Here is a 6,000-nt window from a genome sequence, read left to right as displayed (position 1 = left end):
TTGTATTTCTGCAGTGTCAGTTACTTCTTTTTCATTTCTAATTCTATTGATTTGAGTCTTCTCCCTTTTTTTCTTGATGAGTCTGGCTAATTGTTTATCAATTTTGTTTATCTTCTCAAAGAACCAGCTTTTGTTCTTATTGATCTTTGCTATTGTTTCCTTCATTACTTTTTCATTTATTTCTGATCTGATGTTTATGATTTCTTTCCTTCTCCTAACTTTGGGGATTTTTGTTCTTCTTTCTCTAATTGCTTCAGGTGTAAGGTTAGGTTGTTTATTTGAGATTTTCCTTGTTTCTTGAGGTAGGATTGTATTGCTATTAACTTCCCTCTTAGAACTGCATCCCATAGTTTTTGGGTCATTGTGTTTTCATTGTCATTTGTTTCTAGGTAACTTTTGATTTCCTCTTTGATTTCTTCAGTGATCTCTTGGTTATTAAGTAGTGTATTGTTTAGCCTCCATGTGTTTGTATTTTTTACAGTGTTTTTCCTGTAATTGATATCTACTCTCGTATAGCATTGTGGTCGGAAAAGATACTTGATACAATTTCAATTTTCTTAAATTTATGAAGGCTTGATTTTTGACCCAAGATATGTTCTCTCCTGGAGAATGTTCCATGGGCACTTGACAAGAAAGTGTATTCTGTTGTTTTTGGATGGAATGTCCTATAAATATCAATTAAGTCCATCTTGTTTAATGTATCATTTAAAGCTTGTGTTTCCTTATTTATTTTCATTTTGGATGATCTGTCCATTGCTGAAAGCGGGGTGTTAAAGTCCCCTACTATGATTGTGTTACTGTCGATTTCCCTTTAATGGCTGTTAGTATTTGCCTTATGTATTGAGGTGCTCCTATGTTGGGTGCATAAATATTTACAATTGTTATACCTTCCTCTTGGATCGATCCCTTGATCATTATATAGTGTCCTTCTTTGTCTCTTGTAATCGTCTTTATTTTAAAGTCTATTTTGTCTGATATGAGAATTGCTACTCCAGCTTTCTTTTGATTTCCATTTGCATGGAATACCTTTTTCCATCCCCTCACTTTCAGTCTGTATGTGTCCCTAGGTCTGAAGTGGGTCTCTTGTAGACAGCATATATACAGGTCTTGTTTTTCTATCCATTCAGGCAGTCTATGACTTTTGGTTGGAGCATTTAATCCATTTACGTTTAAGATAATTATTGATATGTATGTTCCTATTACCATTTTCTTAATTGTTTTGGGTTTGTTATTGTAGGTCTTTTCCTTCTCTTGTGTTTCCTGCCTAGAGAAGTTCCTTTAGCATTTGTTGTAGAGCTGGTTTGGTGGTGCTGAATTCTCTCAGCTTTTGCATGTCTGTAAAGGTTTTAATTTCTCCGTCAAATCCGAATGAGATCCTTGCTGGGTAGAGTAATCTTGGTTGTAGGTTTTTCCCCTTCATCACTTTAAATATGTCCTGCCACTCCCTTGTGGCTTGCATAGTTTCTGCTGAAAGATCAGCTGTTAATGTTATGGGGATTCCCTTGTGTGTTATTTGTTGCTTTTCCCTTGCTGCTTTTAATATTTTTTCTTTGAATTTAATTTTTGATAGTTTGATTAATATGTGTCTTGGCATGTTTCTCCTTGGATTTATCCTGTATGGGACTGTCTGCGCTCTCTGGATTTGATTGACTATTTCCTTTCCCATGTTAGGGAAGTTTTCAACTATAATCTCTTCAAATATTTTCTCAGACCCTTTCTTTTTCTCTTCTCCTTCTGGGACCCCTATAATTCGAATGTTGGTGTGTTTAATGTTGTCCCAGAGGTCTCTGAGAGTGTCCTCAATTCTTTTCATTCTTTTTTCTTTATTCCGCTCAGCAGCAGTTATTTCCTCTATTTTATCTTCCAGGTTATTTATCTGTTCTTCTGCCTCAGTTATTCTGCTATTGATCCCTTCTAGAGAATTTTTAATTTCATTTATTGTATTGTTCATCATTGTTTGTTTGCTCTTTCGTTCTTCTAGGTCCTTGTTAAATGTTTCTTGTATTTTCTCCATTCTATTTCCAAGATTTTGGGTCATCTTTACTATCATTATTCTGAATTCTTTTTCAGGTAGACTGCCTATTTCCTCTTCATTTGTTTGGTCTGTTGGGTTTTTACCTTGCTCCTTCATCTGCTGTGTGTTTCTCTGTCTTCTCATTTTGCTTATCTTACTGTGTTTGGGGTCTCCTTTTCGCAGGCTGCAAGTTCATAGCTCCCATTGTTTTTGGTATCTGCCCCCAGTGGCTAAGGTTGGTTCAGTGGGTTGCGTAGGATTCCTGGTGGAGGGGACTGGTGCCTATGGATGAGGCTGGATCTTGTCTTTCTGGTGGGCAGGACCATGTCTGGTGGTGTGTTTTGGGGTGTTTGTGACATTATTATGATTTTAAGCAGCCTCTCTGCTAATGGGTGGGGTTGTGTTCCTGTCTTGCTAGTTATTTCGCATAGGGTGTCCGACAGTGTAGCTTGCTGGTCGTTGAGTGGAGCTGGGTCTTAGCGTTGAGATGGAGATCTCTGGGAGAGCTTTTGCCATTTGATATTACGTGGAGCTGGGAGGTCTCTGGTGGACCAGTGTCCTGAACTCGGCTCTCCCACCTCAGAGGCACAGGTCTGACAGCAGGCGGAGCACCAAGACCCGTCAGCCACACGGCTTTTTCAGGTACACCTTGGATGATGTGGACTCTGAAAATCCAAGTTACAGCCGAGATTCCATTCCCCTGTGGTTACTCATCTGGATCACAGACATGTAGGGCCTGTCTGCCCTGATAGGCCACCTCCAGTATCTTCCCCATAAGCATCTTTGCCATAAACATATAAAGCAATTTTCAACTGAATCCATTAGCCCTCTGTGATATGCACTATCTATAAAATTCTTTTTTCACACTTCTTAGACTGCAAAAGCTTTGGGATGGCGGGGAAAGCAAGGTAGAGTTGGAAGGAAAAATATCTTGGATTAGTCTTAGGTAGTGCAATTTTCATTCTAGGTGAATTTCAAATGTATTTCTAGATTTAAGAGGTTCTAGTGAAGTTCTAATTATCTCTCTGATTACAACACATACTGAGGTTAAGCGTTCTTATCAAATGGTGCATTAAAAATGGGTTTTATTCCCAGGCTGGATCTAATAGGGTGAGATACTGGCCTGAACACATAGAAATTGGTTCCCTCATTCATTTCACTTACCAGATTGTGAGAGATTCTGAGGGTCGGAACCATCATTATCCAGTGCAGTGATGTTGCCTAGAAACGAAGATATGTTCCAATGTAAATTAGACTATAATAACTTTATCCTTTGTGCAATTTGTGTAATGTTTTTGGCAAATAGCAACTGATGGATCATAACTGAAATACGTAGACTGTTGTTAGCAAAGCATTACGTGTGATTTTACTGGTGAATTGGGGAGATGGATGGGCCAACAGTTCTTTCTAAGAACAAGTGTAGTGATCACACCACACTTTTTCCTCTGTAATCTTCAGTGACTATGAATATTCCCCTGAAGAAAGCACAAACTCCCCTGGACCTCCTCCTGCCCACCTGCTTAAAACCTTTCAACAGCATCTCATTGCTCTTAGGAGAAAAAAACATTTCTCAGCGTGGCCCACAACCCCACATGGTCTAGCCTGCACTTATTGGTCTAGCCTCATCTCAAAGCTGGCTTTGCTATTCTGCTTGCTTTCAATTCTTCATAAGCACTTTTCCCCTTCCCATCACAGGGCCTTTGCACAGGTTTCCCTATCTGATTATAATGTTCCCTGCTCTCTGAACCCATTAGCTTCTATTCATTCTTCAGATCTCAACTGAAGAGCTACTTCCTCCAGGAAGGCTTCCCTGACTTTTGTGATTAGGTCAGATCTTTCCTGGCTGTGATAATACCATGAATGGCTCAATTACATGTTTGTCACAATTGCCATTTTTGAAGATTTATAATGTGTTTTTTTCTACTGTAAACATGTTTACATGGTAAAAAAAAATCAAAATGAAATAAAAAGATATATACTGAGCTATCTAGCTTTGATTTCTGTTCTCATTTACCCCACAACCTCTCCTTTTATAGACAAACAATTTTTTTATTAGTTTCTTATGTATCTTTCCAGTATTTCTTTTTTGCAGGGACAAGTACAAATATGTATCTTGTTTCTCCCCTTTTTGACACAAAAAATAACATACTTTATGCGTGTTCTACAACATACTTTTTCTTCCCTAACAATGTACTCTGGAGCTTATTCTATATCAAGACGTAAAGAATCTCTCTCCTTTTTACAGCTGCGTAGAATTCTACTGTGAAACTCTTGCACTGTTTCTGGAACCAGTTCCTTATGCTGGCAGTTGGCTTGTTTTCAGTCTTTTACTATTACAGATAATGCTGCAATTAGTAACCACATGTGCATGTCTCTGTCTTTTCCACATGTGCAAGTTCTATGTAAATACCCACAAATAGGATTGCTGGGTCAAAGGATAAATGCATCAGTAATTTTGATGGAAATCACCACATTACCCTTCCTGTGGGTTGTACCACTTCCCACCTTCATCAGCAAAACATGAGTGTCCATTTCTCCACCGCTTCACCAGTCGTGTTGTCCAACTTTTGATTGGGAGGTAAGAAATTGTACTCAGGGCAGTTTTAATGTGCCTCTGTCTTATTTTGAGTAAGGTTGAGTATCTTTTCATGTGCTTAAGGGCCATTTATAGTTTTTGTGTGTATGAACTGACAGTTCATGTCTCTTTGCCCATTTTCTGTTGGGCGCTTAATCTTTTCATTCCTGTTATCTAGGTGCTTTTTATTAGTTGATATTAACCATTTACCTGTGATGTATGTTGCAGATATTTTCCCCAGTTTGTCATTTGTCTTATGACTTTCCATATTGTGTTTTCAGATAGATAATATCTCTCTCCTGCTAAGACACCAGGGAGGGCAAGTCCCACAGGTCTTGGGCTACCACTGTGTCCCCGAATCTGTTTCTTCATCTGTAAAAAATGTGAACCTTGTTGTAGGGCCCCTTCACCTCTGAAAGTCTATGATTCCATTTTCTCTTCTTACCTTTTGGTTTATTAAGGTTCCCCTGCCTTCCCCTCTCCTCTGCCAACCCCCCCGCCTCCCCCTCCCTCTGCCTCTCTGCACTTGGGCTCAGGGGTCGCACATACCATTGGGAAATGTGGAAACTCACATGGTGTTACCTGAGAAGTGCCTAGAAGGGCTCCCTCCCGCATATATCCCACCTGATTTTCATGTGAAATTTCACCATTAGTGATACATTGTCTTCTCAATTCCCACTAACTTTATTCAGCTCTCTGTTACTTCTTATCTGGACTTAAGCTGGTCTCCAAGTTGCTCTGCCTGGATCACTTCTTTTCACCCTTCAGTCTATGTGCTGCCTCCAGATGACATTTCTTATAGAAGAGCTTTCATCAGGGTACTTTCTAACTTTCTTGTATTGTCCATTTCTTTTATTGTTAAAGTTCCAAGTCCCTTCATGATAAGATCTCAAACTGTACTTTCAGCTGCAAGTCTCATTGTGCCCTCCCTGGTACCTTTCCTTCCATCACGTAGGCTACTCACTGTCGCCCATCTCCATCCTCTTCTCAGGCTGGTCCTTCCATCTGACATGTCCTCCTTTCAACCAGGTCTAATTCTACCTACAAAGTATTACCCATTTCTCATCATCCTCCTCTCAAGCTGGGATTAAACTCTGCTTTCCCGGTGCCCTCATAACAGTTTGAATAAAAGATCATACTGCATGTTTTTCTTGGAAGGAATGTTCATGGCTCTCTACTGGAGTATAACCTCTTTGAGGGTATATTTTTTCATCCTCATAGGGTCTGTAAGTAACAGTCCCTAGGGCATTTATTGCCCAGAATTGAAGCAACGGTCACTGCCAGGTACTTTAATTTTAATTTAATTTGTACAGTACTCCTGGGATGGTAGCAAGTTAGGTAAGAGTTAATTAGTTTAGCAGATTTGGTTTTTTCCTCTTAAATTATGGTTCAGTAAAATATTAGTGTACAC

The sequence above is a fragment of the Eschrichtius robustus genome, chromosome 12 (genome assembly GCF_028021215.1).
Source record: "Eschrichtius robustus isolate mEscRob2 chromosome 12, mEscRob2.pri, whole genome shotgun sequence".
Taxonomy (NCBI): domain Eukaryota; kingdom Metazoa; phylum Chordata; class Mammalia; order Artiodactyla; family Eschrichtiidae; genus Eschrichtius; species Eschrichtius robustus.
The sequence above is the reverse complement of the archived record's forward strand: the minus strand, read 5'-3'. Positions refer to the sequence as shown.